The sequence below is a fragment of the Salmo trutta genome, chromosome 39 (assembly GCF_901001165.1).
Source record: "Salmo trutta chromosome 39, fSalTru1.1, whole genome shotgun sequence".
NCBI lineage: Eukaryota > Metazoa > Chordata > Actinopteri > Salmoniformes > Salmonidae > Salmo > Salmo trutta.
The window spans coordinates 22,240,322-22,257,622 of NC_042995.1; positions in this window are offsets into that span (position 1 = coordinate 22,240,322).

The following is a 17,301-nucleotide window of genomic DNA, read 5'->3' on the forward strand; positions in this document are numbered from 1 at the left end:
GCCTTTCTAATCGACCTGGCCCAGGTATCCTGGAAGGATATTGACCTCATTCCGTCAGTAGAAGATGCCTGGTTATTCTTTAAAAGTGCTTTCCTCACCATCTTAAATAAGCATGCCCCACTCAAAAAAGTTTTGAACCAGGAACAGATATAGCCCTTGGTTCACTCCAGACTTGACTGCCCTTGACCAGCACAAAAACATCCTGTGGTGTACTGCATTAGCATCGAATAGCCCCCACGATATGCAACTTTTCAGGGAAGTTAGGAACCAATATACACAGGCAGTTAGGAAAGCAAAGGCTAGCTTTTTGAAGCAGAAATTTGCATCCTGTAGCACAAACTCCAAGATGTTCTGGGACACTGTAAAGTCCATGGAGAATTAGAGCACCTCCTCCCAGCTGCCCACTGCACTCACGCTAGGAAACACTGTCACCACCGGTAAATCTACGATAATCGAGAATTTCAATAAGCATTTTTCTATGGCTGGTCATGCTTTCCACCTGGCTACCCCTACCAAGGTCAACAGCTCTGCACGCCCCACAGCAACTTGCCCAAGCCTCCCCCATTTCTCCTTCACCCAAATCCAGATAGCTGATGTTCTGAAAGAGCTGCAAAATCTGGACCCCTACAAATCAGGTGGGCTAGACAATCTGGACCCTCTCTTTCTAAAATTATCCGCTGCAATTGTTGCAACCCCTATTACTAACCTGTTCTATCGTCTGAGATCCCTAAAGATTGGACAGCTGCAGTGGTCATCCCCCTCTTCAAAGGGGGAGACACTCTGGACCCAAACTGTTACAGACCTATATCTATCCTACCCTGGCTTTCTAAAGTCTTCGAAAGCCAAGTTAACAAACAGATCACCGACCATTTCAAATCCCGCCGTACCTTCTCCGCAACGCAATCTGGTTTCCTGGCGGGTCATGGGTGCACCTCAGCCATGCTCAAGGTCCTAAACGATATCATACCCGCCACCGATAAAAGGCAATACTCTGCAGCCATATTCATCGACCTGGCCAAGGCTTTCGACTCTGTCAATCACTGCATTCTTATCGGCAGACTCAACAGTCTTGGTTTCTCAAATGACTGCCTCACCTGGTTCACTAACTACTTCTCAGATAGAGTTCAGTGTGTCAAATCGGAGGGCCTGTTGTCCGAACCTCTGGTAGTCTCTATGGGGGTGCCACAGGGTTCAATTCTCGGGTCGACTCTTTTCTTTGTATACATCAATGATGTCGCTCTTGCTGCTGGTGATTCTCTGATCCACCTCTACGCAGACGACACCATTCTGTATACATCTGGCCCTTCTTTGGACACTGTGTTAACTAACCTCCAGACGAGCTTCAATGCCATTAAATGGCAGTAAAACTAAATGCATGCTCTTCAACCGATCGCTGCCCGCACCTGCCCGCCCGTCTATCATCACTACTCTGGACGGTTCTGACTTAGAATATGTGGACAACTGCAAATACCTAGGTGTCTGGTTAGACTGTAAACTCTCCTTCCAGACTCACATTAAGCATCTCCAATCCAAAATTAAATCTAGAATCGGTTCCTATTCCTCAACAAAGCATCCTTCACTCATGATGCCAAACATACCCTCGTAAAACTGACTATCCTACCGATCCTTGACTTCGGCGATGTCATTTGCAAAATAGCCTCCAACACTCTACTCAGCAAATTGGATGCAGTCTATCACAGTGCCATACGTTTTGTCACCAAAGCCCAATATACTACCCACCACTGCGATCTGTATGCTCGTTGGCTGGCCCTCGCTACATATTCGTCGCCAAACCCACTGGCTCCAGGTCATCTAAGTCTTTGCTAGGTAAAGCCCGCCTTATCTCAACTCACTGATCACTATGGCAGCACCTGCCTGTAGCACGCGCTCCAGCAGGTATATTTTACTGGTCATCTCCAAAGCCAACTCCACGTTTGGTCGCCTTTCCTTCCAGTTCTCTGCTGCCAATGACTGGAACGAATTGCAAAAATCACTGAAGCTGAAGACTTATATCCCCCTCACTAAATGTAAGCATCAGCTGTCAGAGCAGCTTACCGATCATTTCACCTATACACAGCCCATCTGTAAAATAGCCCGCCCGACTACTTCATCCCCATATTGTTATTTATTTTTTTGCTCCTTTGTACCCCAGTATCTCTACTTGCACGTTCATCTTCTGCACTATCCATCACTCCAGTGTTTAATTGCTAAATTGTAATTATTTTGCCACTATGGCCTATTTATTGCCTTACCTCCCTAATCTTACTACATTTGCACACACTGTATATAGTTTTTTGTATTGTGTTATTGACCGTACATTTCTTTATCCCATGTGTGACTCTGTGTTGTTTTTGTCGCACTGCTTTGCTTTATCTTGGCCAGCTCGCAGTTGTAAATGAGAACTTGTTCTCAACTGGCCTACCTGGTTAAATAAATGTGAAATAAAAAATGGCTTCCACCTATCCAATTCACTGGTTTGCAGTCGATTTGGAATTCAGAATTAGTCCACTCCCTCACCCCATTTACAGCGCAACCACAACTCACTACCCTCGTCTCTATCACATCCACTCAACTCATCCCCTCCTCCCATTCCTGACAAGATCCCATAAATATCTCACCCATCTCTCTTCTATCCTCAAAATAATCATAGAATTATTCTGTCATCTCATTACTACTGTAAACAGCTGGTAAATTGCTTTTACATTTTAAATAGCACATTCATGCATATAGACAGACTCCCCCTCTTATTCTGTCTGTTTCCTTTTTCTAAAGGGAGTTTCTTTGGCCACATCTACCCCAAAAGCGCAAACTGATGGATCCATATAGGATGCGTCACAAATGGCACCCTATTCAGGGACTAGGGTGCCATTTGAGACGTCATAATCACAACAATCAATTACTTTTTCTGGCATTGTAATCCCCTCTAGATATCCCTACTATGAACTGAACAATGCCTCCTTCCCTCTGCTCATCTCATCAGTAGAGAGAGAGAGAGAGAGAAAAAAACCCATCTGTGTAGGTAGCCCAGGCCAAGCTAGCCAATCCTGCATTGTGTCCTGTCCTCCTTCTCTCTGGTGGACTGTTTATCCCACACACACTCAGAATAAAAATGTATGTTGGATTACACAGTCTTACACCTAGCATTTGCATCGCCATTGAGGAGAAATATGATTCAATTGATGTTTTCCCCCACAATGTGATTGTAGTAGGACTAACTGTATAGTACTGTGGGACTTCGGTTTTTGTTCACGGACTTGGCAGTGGTCAAACCCATTCAACTTACATGAGTACACGAGTGTCATTGTAGGGGCATTATTGTGCTGCGGTATTGTCAATGTCCATACTGGAGCAGTGGCAGGTGAAGGATGAAAGCCATTACACAGACATTGGTGCTCCAGTGTGGTCATGCATTAAGACTCAACACAAAAGAAAGAGATACATTATTGTCTCAGTGAGAGCGGTTCAGTCAACTATGGCACACACTAATCTTGCTGTTCTTTCCTTTATCTCTATGAATCAATCACATGTATTTTACATCAGCAGTTGTCACAAAGTGCTTATACAGATACCAAGCCTAAAACCCTAAGAGCAAGCAACACAGATGTAGAAGCACAGTGGCTAGGAAAAACCTACTAGAAAGGCAGGAACCTAGGAAGATTCCTCGAGAGGAACCAGTATCCCTCAATTATGTGTAGTACTTACTATAGCATTTTGTAGTATAGAATACTATGCAGTACAGGGATGGGCAACTGGCGGCTCCCCTTTTGTAGGCAAACGGATACATTTTTGGAACTCAGTAAGGGTCTCCACTTACTGTTGAGTGTTAGAATAATACAATACACGAGGTGCAATTTTGAAATTTGGTTGTGCAGTAGCAGTTTTTCTCTTGTTATGTCAGTCACTGACTGTCACTCAATTAGTCAGCTAACATTTTGTAGATGGGTAAATTCGTCTAGCCAGCTATCTAAACTTGTAGTAATCATGGTTGAATTACCGACCGGGGGCCCCAATTGATTTTGTTAGTCACTGTCATGGCAAACATTTCTCTCCACCCTGTGGCAAAATGTATAGAATTCCAGGAAATTAACTCTAAATCTACATATTTTTCTCTCCACTGTCAAGAGGGAGGGTTTGACTGGATGTGGGTACACAGATCTATGATCCACTGTGGCCCCTCATGATGAGTTCAGATTTTCTGTGACCCCCACGCCAATCAAAGTTGCCCATATCTTCTATAGTAAATATTACAGTATTATCCAGAAAAATTATTAAATACTACAGTAATGTCCACAAAAACACTACAGTCCGCAGAAACACGACAGTTTAACCAAGAAGCCAGCCGCACCAATGTGTCGGAGGAACCACCGTACACCTGGCGACTGTGTCAGCATATATTATGCCCGGCCTGTCACAGGAGTCGCTAGTGCATGATGGGACAAGAAGATCCCTGCCAGCCAAACCTTCCCCTAACCCAGACAACGCTGGGACAATTGTGCGCCACCCCGTGGGTCTCCCGGTCACGACAGAGCCTGGACTCGAACCAGGATCTCTAGCGGCACAGCTAGCACTGCGATGCAGTGCCTTAGACCACTGCACCACATGGGAGGCCTGTGTTCCCATAAATACTATAGTATTTATGCCATAGTATAAAATGTATTTTTTTTTCATGTGGGGAGGCTTGAAACAGCATGTCCTGGACAAGGTAGCAGATCCGGTGAACAGGTCAGGGTTCCATAGCCGCAGGCAGAACAGAAGAAACTGGATCAGCAGCACGACCAGGTGGACTGGGGACAGGAACAGCCAGGAGTCGTCAAGCCAGGTAGTCCTGAGTCATGGTCCTATGGGAGGGGAGACAGAGAGATTTCACTTTTGTTTATTATCTATTTCACTTGCTTTGGCAATGTAAACATATGTTTCCCATGCCAATAAAACCCATTGAATTGAATTACACCAGATAGGACAGACTGGCCCTAACCCCCGGCACATAGACTATTGCAGCATAGATTCTGGGGACTGAAACAGAGGGGGTCGGGGGACATTGTGGCCCCCTCCAAAGTTAGGTCGGATATAATCCCACTCACTTTACCAAAGCACAGCCCCCACACCACAAAAGGGATATCAACAGTCCACTAATTTACTACTCTGAGACCAGACTGAGTCACGTCAGTGACTTAAGCCATTCAATTTGAGTATAGCTGGCATGACATGATGCTCCCTGACCCTCCTAGGGACTGCATGGGTAAGTGCGAGCAAGCCAGTCACTCAGCCCCCGTAATAGGTTCAAAGGCAGAGAATACCAGTGGAGAGAGGGGAGGTGGTCAGACAGAGACAGCAAGGGTGGTTCGTCACTTCAGTGCCTTGCCATTCACGTTCGCACCCCTGGGCCAGACTGCAAGTAAATAGGCAGGGTAAGTGCAGGGTAAGTGCAGTTTCAAAGTGCAAGTGCTAAGTGTAATTAGTCTAACATTTTGTTAAGTTGCAGAATTGCATTTGGAATTTTTAACCTTAGGTAGTCTGTACCTGTGGCCAGACGGAAGGAGCTGGAATTCAGGGTGGAGTGGATGGGAAGAGTCAACTGCTATTTTATTCTCCATATGGCAGGCTCTGCCCAGGTAGAGAGATGACAGTTCTTGCTGTTGCTGCCCCATGATTTTTCTGCTAGTTTTGACTATAGTGCCCAATCAATTGTTCTGCGCAACCTTGACATTCCCAAACAAGCAGGTTAAGCAGTAGGACAGAATGCTCTCAATTAATGATTTATAAAAGAGAACCATAATGGTTAGATCAACATTAAAAAAGTGCAGTTTCCGTAGGAAATACAGTCTCTGTTGGGTTTTCTTAAAAATAGCATCAGTACACTGATCCCAGTACAGCTTGTTGTCAATGACTAGCCCAAGGTATTTGTACTCCACTATTTCAATGGCCTCACCTTTTATCAGTGATGGTGTGTGCATGGCAGTGTTCCTTCGAATGTCAATCACCATGTCCTTTGTTTTTGATGTATTTAATTTTAGATGGGATGACTCACACCATCGTGTCTGCGTCTCTCACATAGTTCGGCAGACCATTACTTAAAAATGGAGCTCTATGGGAGAAAGCCCTGCCTCCAGCTGTTTGCTTAGAAATTCTAGGAACAATAAGGCCTGTGTCTTGTGACCGTAGAGTATGTGTAGGTATGTACGGCAGTACCAAATTGAAAAGATAGGAGCAAGTCGACGTCATAGATGCTACCAGAGGTAAGTGGGAGTCTATACATCCTGATTGAAACGCTAAACAAAGTATAACATACCTCTTTCTACTGTTCCTCTTGCACCTGAAAAGTGTAACGTCCTCCACCCATAGTTCCTTTTTTTTCAATATGGATCCTTTTTGCACACAATACCTACATTTTAGAAGGGGAAGAACAATAGAAAGCACATTCATAAGGTCCTTGGTCCTGTTGACTCTTTGTTCTCTGATGTCACTTCCCTTTTGATCAGCCAGTGTAGCTGTTTGCTGATCCACCTGTCCCACTGGTCTGGTAGGTAGAGGTAAAACATTACTGTATGTGTTTGGCAATATGCTCAGCACAAAATAGTTCCCACTGTCATCCATCCCTACAGAGAATGCGAAAGAGGGCTTGTGTGTGTGTGTGTGTGTGTGTGTTTGTTTGTGTGTGCACATGCATTTGGGATTAACTTCTACTATATTACACGGTAAAAATCACAGGATGTTTTTGTGTCTAACTTTCCGGAAGTGCAATTTTGAGGGTAGTTGTCACGGTCAATAATGTTGTTGATTTGCTTTCAGATTTCGATCAATGGCATGTTTTTAAAGAGCAGAATTGACTGGTTCACAGCAGTCGTGCCACCACCTCTGTGTTTTAGCTCAGTGTGGGATCAGGTTTTGTCAATAGCCGTCCTCCTGCTTACAATAACAGGCAAAAACAGTAACACGGATTACTCAAGAGCCCCACAGAGGGACCGTCATATCCGTTCGTGTGTGTGTGTGTGTGTGAAACATATCCACATCTTTTTATCTCAAGGGTTTTGTCATCCTCCTATCAACAACTGGAAGACATAGATCCAATCCATTTGATCTGTCTTCACTGTTATTAGAGGTTAAGCATCCAGTATGTGTGCCGATAAATCAAAGGATGCCTTTGCCTTGGATGTATTGTTTTTTCAGGGATATTCTCACTCCATAAATGTTATGGGAGATAAGGCCGCGGGAATCAGGATGTAACACACACACACACACACACACACACACACTCACAGTGAGAGAGTTGCACAAACACAGAGAGCTGTGCAAACAGAGGGAGCGCCAGGTCTTCTGTTTTCATTTTCAGCCGAGGATTCGGCGGGCAGCTAGCAATGTTTTAACAACCCCAATTCAATTTCAGATGGTAACCAAACAACGGCGGGGTTGTGTGTCAGAACCGCCTCGGGCCATCTCTTGAACTCCCAATGTTGTGGTGGAGACAAGGTAGATAGAAACAGGGTAATGTAACTGCACATTTCATGTGCTTATGTCATTGATAATTCATTAATGTGTTAATGTAAGTTTTAAGTGTTGTCCATAACGGCCCCAAGTTGCCCCTAACTACAAATGCAGGACCTTTAGCCTATATATTAACCAGTCCCCTTGGCCTTAACCAATAGAAGGGTAGGAGAATATGTCAACCCAGACCAATGGTTAAGGTCTACCTACCCTGAATGTCAGCCGCTTTACACTGTCTGTGATCTAAAGAGTGTGTGTATAGGTGCTTGCATGCACGTGTGTGTGTCTATCCGTGTGCATGTGAGTGCGTCTTTTTTGTCAGGGCACCAGGGTGATCATGTATCAAAGAGGCGGGTTCGTGGGTAGATGGCTTTAGTAATGTTGACATGAATAGAGTATAGTATTCTCTCTCTCCACTCATAACTATTCTCTCCAGGCCGAAAACCTCCACAATGAAAAAACACATGTAACCATTCTCATCCATATCCTGAAGGAAGGCTGTTGTGTGGGTAACGAGATCTTCAGTTTTTTGGCAATTTCTCGCATGGAATGTCCTTCATTTCTCAGAACAAGAATAGACTGATGAGTTTCAGAACAAAGTTCTTTGTTTCTGGCCATTTTGAGCCTGTAATCGAAGCCACAAATGCTGATACTCCATATCCTCAACTAGTCTAAAGAAGGCCAGTTTTATTGCTTCTTTAAACAGGACAACAGTTTTCAGCTGTACTAACATAATTGCAAAATGGTTTTCTAATGATCAAATAGCCTTTTAAAATGATAAACTTGGATTAGCTAACACAACATGCCATTGGAACACAGGAGTTATGGTTGCTGATAATGGGCCTCTGTACACCTATGTAGATATTCCATAAACAAATCTGCGGTTTCCAGCTACAATAGTCATTTACAACATGAACAATTACACTGTATTTCTGATCAATTTGATGTAATTTTAATGGACAAAAAAATTGCTTTTCTTTCAAAAACAAGGACATTTCTAAGTGACCCTAAACTTTTGAACGGTAGTGTATACAATTAAAAGCATTACATTACATTTCACAACAGATTTCACAACACATTGTGTTCCCTCAAGCCACTACTCTACTACCACATATGTACAACACAAAATCCATGTGTACGTGTGTAGAGTGCGTGTGTTATTGTGTGTGTGTGTGTGTGTGTGTGTGTGTGTGTCTCAATTACAAGGATGTAATTATGTTTCCTCATTGTTTCCTATGGGGAATCTATAAAAGAAAATAGGTGTATGTGTGATTATATGGCCAGGAGCTTTTCTTTACCATGTGACCTGATCAGGTTTTCACGAGGCTATAGGGCCTGGATATATTCCTTGTCAGTAACATGGTCAAGAAACACTCTATACATGTCTACCACAATAAGAGTCATATCTCCATGCAACGGTGGTGAATCGAAGAGTTTATCAAGTGATTTCTGAGTTTCTCACCCTGTTCCCTATTTTCTATTCACCTCAATGGGTAAATGGGAAGCTGTAAAAAGCAGATAGGTACCAGACGCCCACACACACACGCACACATTCTCTAATGGATCAAATGAGTTTGCTGTCACACAAACGTGTTTCTTACTCATCTCATCCTGTTGGTTTTTTTCCTTTCTTTCTTTTCCTCTTTTTTGTACTTTACTCCTCGCCCTAGCTGCCGCCGGAAAGAGTAAGTGGGTAATAGTAAAACTACGTTGATGAGAGTTGATTTAATTTAAGTTATTTATACCAAATCAAATCAGTTTAATTGTCACGTGCGCCGAATACAACAGGTGTAGACCTTACAGGCTCTAACCAATAGTTCAAATAAAGTATTAGGTGAACAATAGGTAAGTTAGTCAGGCTGATTGAGGCAGTATGTACATGTAGATATGGTTAAAGTGACTATGCATATATGATGAACAGAGAGTAGGAGTAGCGTAAAAGAGGGGTTGGCGGGTGGTGGGACACAATGCAGATAGCCCGGTTAGCCAATGTGTGGGAGCACTGATTGGTCGGCCCAATTGAGGTAGTATGTACATGAATGTATAGTTAAAGTGACTATGCATATATGATAAACAGAGAGTAGCAGCAGCGTAAAAAGAGGGGATAGGGGGGCACACAATGCAAATAGTCCGGGTAGCCATTTGATTACCTGTTCAGGAGTCTTATGGCTTTGGGGTAAAAACTGTTGAGAAGCCTTTTTGTCCTAGACTTGGCACTCCGGTACTGGTTGCCATGCGGTAGTAGCTAGAACAGTCTATGACTGGGGTATTTTTTTTTTGACACCACCTGGTGTAGAGGTCCTAGATGGCAGGCAGTTTAGCCCCAGTGATGTACTGGGCCGTACGCACTACCCTCTGTAGTGCCTTGCGGTCGGAGGCCGAGCAATTGCCGTACCAGGCAGTGATGCAACCAGTCAGGATGCTCTCGATGTTGCAGCTGTAGAACCTTTTGAGGATCTCAGGACCCATGCCAAATCTTTTTAGTTTCCTGAGAGGGAGTAGGCTTTGTTGTGCCCTCTTCACAACTGTCTTGGTGTGCTTGGACCATTCTAGTTTGTTGTTGATGTGGACACCACGGAACTTGAAGCTCTCAACCTGCTCCACTACAGCCCCATCGATGAGAATGGGGGTGTGCTCGGTGCTCCTTTTCCTGTAGTCCACAATCATCTCCTTAGTCTTGGTTACGTTGAGGGAAAGGTTGTTATTCTGGCACCACCCAGCCAGGTCTCTGACCTCCTCCCTATAGGCTGTCTCGTCGTTGTCAGTGATCAGGCCTACCACTGTTGTGTCGTCTGCAAACGTAATGATGGTGTTGGAGTCGTGCCTGGCCATGCAGTCGTGGGTGAACAGGGAGTACAGGAGGGGACTTAGCACGCACCCCTGGGAAGCTCAGTGTGGCAGATGTGTTGCTGCCTACCCTCATGCGCTCTCTTTGCGGGAGATCTTTCAAAAAAATATAATTGTCCATGGCGACTGCAGCATAACCACATTTTCTGCCTAATCATGGCGAGAGCGACGTCTAACATTGATTGGGGCAAGTATGTGCTGTGTTTACAACAAAAGCAAACGACGTGGATATGAAAGAGCGAGGGAACAGAGTGAAACTGGCTTGCCGCTGCCATGAATCTCACACTTTTAATGAGCCAAATGGCACCTTTTTCCTTGTCATTCCAAATATCCTGCTTGTCTGCACAGTCGAGTTAAACCTCTAAAGCTTGAGAGTCATACTATACGTTCACATATTCAAGTTGTTTCTCTATTTCATCTTGATATGCGTCCAGTTTATGAAGGGGCGGAGGGATACGTTTGGTGATATCATTCAGTCTTGAGCTGTTCTGTTACAGTAGCTACAAAGATTTGCTTAGATATAGTTTCCTCTAGTGAAGAGATTGATGCCATACAGTGGCTCTATCAGTATTTCCTTGCAACTTATTTACTCGCCTCCTTCTCAAACCCCATTGGAGAAGAAGGCCAATACGGTTGGGAAGAAGGCGAAAAATAGGATGTGACTACTGACTTTTATTTAAACCTTCCGCTTTGAGCTGGATGTGTCAATGTATAGTCTTTGAGCAGAATTACTGTCCCCAAATCCCTAGTTTTAAAGCAGTGGAGGCTGCTGGGGGGAGGATGGCGAATAGAATGGCATCAAACCATGTTTGATGTATTTGATATCATTCCACTGATTCCACTCCAGCCACTACCATGAGCCCGTCCTCCCCAATTAAGGTGCCACCAACCTCCTGTGTTTTGAAAACCTTTGTTTTTCTGGAAGATGTTCTGCGCCATTATCCCTACGTTTTCCCCCATGTGGGCCAGCCCCCTAGCAATTTGAGCTCAACCAATGAGCTTTAGCCCCTCGCCATTTGAGTGACAGCTAGCAAGAGGCATCATCATGCAAACACAGCAGAGCGAGAGAGAGCAATGACGTGGTGCACATACACTGATTGTACAAAACATTAAGGACACCTTCCTAATATTGAGTTGTCGAAAGCATTCCACAGGGATGCTGGCCCATGTTAACTCCAGTTCTTTTCACAGTTGTGTTGAGTTGGCTGGATGTCCTTTGGGTGGTGGACCATTCTTGATACACATGGGAAACTGTTGAGCGTGAAAAACCCAGCAGCGTTGCAGTTCTTGACACAAACCAGTAAGCCTGGCACCTTTAATGCATAACTTAAATGCATTTAATAAATAAAGATCTTTAGGGTTACGGTATATTTTGGAGTGTTATACATTTTCATAAACAATGTGGGATGGCAGTATCAAATGAATGTGAACCGGAGAATATCTACACAAATAAATATTGTCCAGTACCCTGTTCATAGGGATTTAAATAGTTTGTCTTGCCCATTCACCCTCTGAATGGCACACATGCACAATCCATGTCTCAAGGCTTAACAATCCTTCTTTAACTGGTCTCCTCCGTTTCATTCCCATCTTTGTTTCCGGTTTTGCGCCCCCTCGGGCTCTTGCGGTGGGGAAGATCTTCGTGGACTATACTCAGCCTTGTCTCAGGGTAGTAAGTTGGTGGTCTGTTTATATCCCTCTCGTGGTGTGGGGGCTGTGCTTTGGCAAAGTGGGTGGGGTTATATCCTGCCTGGTTGGCCCTGTCCGGGGGTATCGTTGGACGGGGCCACAGTGTCCCCCCGTCTCAGTCTCCAGTATGTATGCTGCAATAGTCTATGTGTTACAGGGGCTAGAGTCAGTCTTTCCTATCTGCTGTAATTCTACTGTCTTATCTGGTGTCCTGTGTGAACTTACTTATACTCCCTCTAATCCCCCCATCTCTTTCTCCCTCCCGAAGCACCTGAGCCCAAAGGACCATGCCTCAGGACTACCTTGCCTGATGACTCCTGGCTGTCCCCATCCCCAGTCCACCTGGTTGCAGGTGTTCATAATGTTTTGTACACTCAGTGTATTGTAATACGCAATTTTTGGGGGCCACTTTTGGCTCATGAGCACTACTTTCAAAACTACTAACTAAAAAGCATACAAAAGTACCAGAGAATCTCTTTAAGGGTGATAGGAGACTTTCCTGATTTAAAGCTGATTAAAGACACTCCTGATCAGAGTGACTTTAATGACAACTAAATAATTATGTGTAACCTTTATAAAAGGCCATCTTATTAGCATAATAGATAGTTTAGTTTGGATGCACTGATCAAGCTCCATTCAAACTAACATCTGTCAAGTTCTTCAGTAGAGTGTGAGCTCATTTAAGGACCTGTAGGTTAAGGCAGCTTTCTCTGTCGAGATGAGCTTGTTGGTGTGTGTGTGTGTGTGTGGTACTCGTCATCACATCACACCACATTAACGCATGTGTCAACGGCGGCACCAGAACTAATGATGTTCCATCAACCAAACACAGTCCAATAAGTTATGTAAATATGCACTAAATACAAATCCACACCCATCACACGTCATCATTTAACCCCAATAGCCCCCTCCAAAAGGTATGCACTATAAGCTCAGCGTATAATAACAGTACGGTTGGTTCCCTGTCTGTATTACCCCCCACATTGATGGCCACATTCAATAGAGAGAGAATGGAGAGAAGGATGGGGCGGAGACAGCAAAAATAGTAAGAAAAGAGAATAACAGAGATCAAAATGGCCCTACTGCCATTCAAAAAACAATAATCATTCCAAATCTGTAGAAGACAGGCACAATGCAACCTTTTCACATAATGGATCGCTCGTCTAGACCAGAACAATTACTGTATAATTGGTTCATCAGACCAACTCGGATTCACCTGACTTTGACTTGGATCCGAACACTGGATGGTCAGAGAACAATGTGTCACCTGTAAGGCTGACTGGTCACTGGAGCAGAGCGGACATCCCCTGTGTCTGTGGAGGTGGTAGGTTGGTGAACACTGGTCGATGAGGGATAAGTGGAACCAGTCAGGGCTTGTCCGGAGTCATGTCGTGCAGCTGAGGATATCTGATTACCTCCATGGAGGTGTGAACAGATGGTTGTGCAGTCTGTCTGTGTATGTCTGTCTGTCGATCTGTTTCCTAACCCTATCCAGACGCTGCCTCACCACATGGTTACGTTCCCAATTGATTGCTGCTTTTCTCAGAGCCTTCAAGAACAGTTTTGACTGATGTGAAGGGAAGACATAAGAAAATGTGTCTGTTTTCTTTTGACCTGTTATAGGAAGCTTGGCTGCATAGCTCTGTTATCACATCACGGAAACAGTCTCTCGTTTCTCATAGAGGATGAACACTGCCCCCCAAAGGTGTGTTCTTCATTACATCCAGCACATGACTTCCCATTCTCAGTGGTCCTTTTTCTCATTGATCCATTCAACTAGCTATTCATTAGTGCACACTGTAGCAAAGTGTTTCGCAACAAAAAATTCTATCTGCATTTGGACAAGTTTCGGTAGTCGCTGCCTGTTTCAGTCTGATTTCTTCCATTTGGTGCTAGGGAATACAATCCTACAAAACTTTGATTCTATTGTCTACTCTAACCAATTATGTAATTTGTGGCTACCTTATTTATTTATCTTTAAGTATTTCTTGTAGGTGTGCATTTTCCCTTCTCAAGACAACTGATATGTCGGCTATAACCATGCAATAGTATTGTCTGCTTACCGTTGTCACGCCCTGATCTGTTTCACATGTCCTTTTGCTTGTCTCCACCCCCCTCCAGGTGTCACTCATCTTCCCCATTATCCCTTGTGTATTTATACCTGTGTTTTCCGTCTGTCTGTGCCAGTTCGCCTTGTTTGTTCAAGCCTACCAGCGTTTGTCCTGTCAGCTCCTGTCTTTTCCCAGCCTCTCTTTTTCTCGTCCTCCTGTTTTTTTACCTTTGCCTGTCCTGACCCTGTACCCGCCTGCCTGATCTCTCTGCCTGTCCCTGACCGCTGCCTGAGCCTGCCTGCCGTCCTGTACCTTGCTCCTACTCTGGTTTATCGACCACTGCCTGCCTTGACCTGTCGTTTGTCTGTCCCGGTGTTACACAAACATTGTTACTTCACACCGTCTGCACTTGGGTCTTAACTTCGTACCTGATAGTTGTGTTGATTACAGAGCTGAACCCATGTCTACACAGCTTGCTTGAACCCCAAAAGGCCCCATATTACTTTCATAGTGCACTACTTTTGACTAGGGCCTTAGGCAGTGATGTAGTGGTAGAAATATACATGGGTAAATGCTGATCGGGATTAGAGAAGTAACACTCCTTATACTTTCAATGCACTTTTCTGCAAAAGGTGGTAAACACTCGGCCAAAATAAAAAGGAAAAGTGCGTAAACGGCGTTTACATGCGTTTACCCTCCCATACACCACTGTCCTCAAGACCAGCTCATAGGGCTCTGGTCAAAAGTAGTGCACTATATAGGTAATTGAGGGCCATTTGGGATGCATTCTAACTCAAGGTTTAGATGAAAGCTGAAGCTATTTCTGTCTGCAGCTCCTCTGTAATTTGGACGGTGGATGAATCCATAGCTTCCCAACCTTCACAGCATGCTGGGGCTGTAATTTACTTAATCACTTGCAGGAACTGCAGTTGTCGTGATTCAATCGATACTGGTGTTTTTCCTCAGCAAAAGAAAGGAGGAGGAGGATAAAGATTGCTTTATTCTTACAAAGTTATGGTAAAGGAAATTGCCCAAAAATAGCTAGTCTGGGAAGGAATGAAGACTACCTTTCACTGACAAAAATGCTCATTATCTAGATAACAGACATAGTTTAGGCTGTCATTGTAAATAAGAATGTGTTCTTAATTGACTTGCCTAGTTAAATAAAGGTTCAATAAAAACAATACTTTTTTTTGTGACATTTTTACTCATTTTATTCCCTTTCCTATTCTTTAATTTTGACGTTCTGTAGTCTCCTATTCTAGCAAGCCTGCCTGTGTCTTTCCTCTGCGAGAACCAGAGGAGTCGAGGTAGTCGTTTCCTCCCCGACCCCAGTTCTGGGCCAGGGGGTGACAGGACGAGGGAGGGGCATGGAAACCTGGGGATAGGAGAGGGGGAGGAACGAAGGAACGGTGGCACACACTGCCCCGAGATGGCACGCGAGGGGTCGCTGGGGAGAAACAATGGGTGGGGGGTGTTCCTGAACCCCCGTTTCCATCCTCTCTTTCTATCTTTCTCTCTCTTTTATTCTGTGTGAAGGGAAACCTGCAGATTGAGTCATGTTCACTGCCAGTGGAGGCCATTTTGGATCTACTGCACTCTATCTCCTTGTCTATCTTTCTCAATGTGGAAACTGAGTAGGGGTGTGTAAAAAAATAAATACATGGTGTCTGGCAGTGATCAGGAGCAGCCAAGGGTATTGTGGAGGTCCTCTCTAGTTTTAGGATCATGAATAAATGATGTGAGAACACAGACAAGGGGTTTGGAGTGGTGGGTGCAATAGTGAGTGGAACGTTCAGTCTAGTTTAAAGGATCAGTGCAGTCAAAAACGTGACTTCCTGTGTTTTATTATATTTCCACACTTTGAGGTTGGAATAATACAGTGAAATTTGGAAAATTATGATAATGCCCTTTTAGTGTTAGAGCTGTTCGAAAAGACTGCCTGACATTTCAGCCTGTTTTGGTGGGATGGAACTTTGGCCTGCCTTGTGACATCACCAGGCAGTAAATGAGTTAATAGACCAATAAGAAAGAGAGTTCCAAACCCCTCTGCCAATAACAGTTAGTTGTCTGTTTTCTACTTCCCACTCAGACCACTCCCAGACAGTCCTAGCAAAATTATTGCTTGAGAAATTGCTCTTTGCTTAGAAGCTTTTTTTTTTTTTTTTACAGTTTTATTTGAAAACTAAGGTACTTAATTGTAACCCAGAAAGGATTTGCTATTGAGATAAAAACGGCTGCATTGGACCTTTAACCAGGCTATTGGGCTGGTGGGTTAAAGAAAACATAACTTTGCCATGAGAGACTGAGATGCTTGACATTTCAGTGGTAAAAAGAAATGCATTGTCTTACACACCAAAAAAAATGTATTGCAATTTCTGGAGAAAATCCCCACTTACACAGTATGAGACCATAGGATTTTGAACAATCACAGTAACACAAACCCAAACCATAGAAATAGAATGAATTTAATATATTTGATTTCTATGACCCCATCTTCCCACACTGAGGTGACCCAAAGCTTTTACAGCTCTAGGGGTGCATCCCAAATGGAACCCTATTCCCTAGTCAATCAATTAAATGTATTTTATAAAGCCCATTTTACAACAGCAGATGTCACAAAGGGCTTATACAGAAACCCAGCCTAAAACCCCAAAGAACAAGCAATGCAGATGTAGAAGCACAGTGACTAGGAAAAACTTCCTAGAAAGTCACTAGTAGTGCAATTTATAGGGAATAGGGTGTCATTTGAGACGCATACTAGCACACATGAAAGGCTCTTTGTAAACGAAGATTAAAAGTCTGACAATTCTCTTAGCTTTCGGTTTTTGGTCCGAGAGCATGCAGCCGTGCTCTCAACGAGACCACGGAGACACTGACACTGACGTAACATTGCCTCACCTGTCGAGGCTTTGAAGTGATAGGGATAAGCTCTCCTCAGCTTTGAAGTGATAGGGATAAGCTCTCCTCAGCTTTGAAGTGATAGGGATAAGCTCTCCTCAGCTTTGAAGTGATAGGGATAAGCTCTCCTCAGCTTTGAAGTGATAGGGATAAGCTCTCCTCAGCTTTGAAGTGATAGGGATAAGATCTCCTCAGCTTTGAAGTGATAGGGATAAGCTCTCCTCAGCTTTGAAGTGATAGGGATAAGCTCTCCTCAGCTTTGAAGTGATAGGGATAAGCTTTCCGGAGCTTTGAAGTGATAGGGATAAGCTCTCCTCAGCTTGGACGTGTC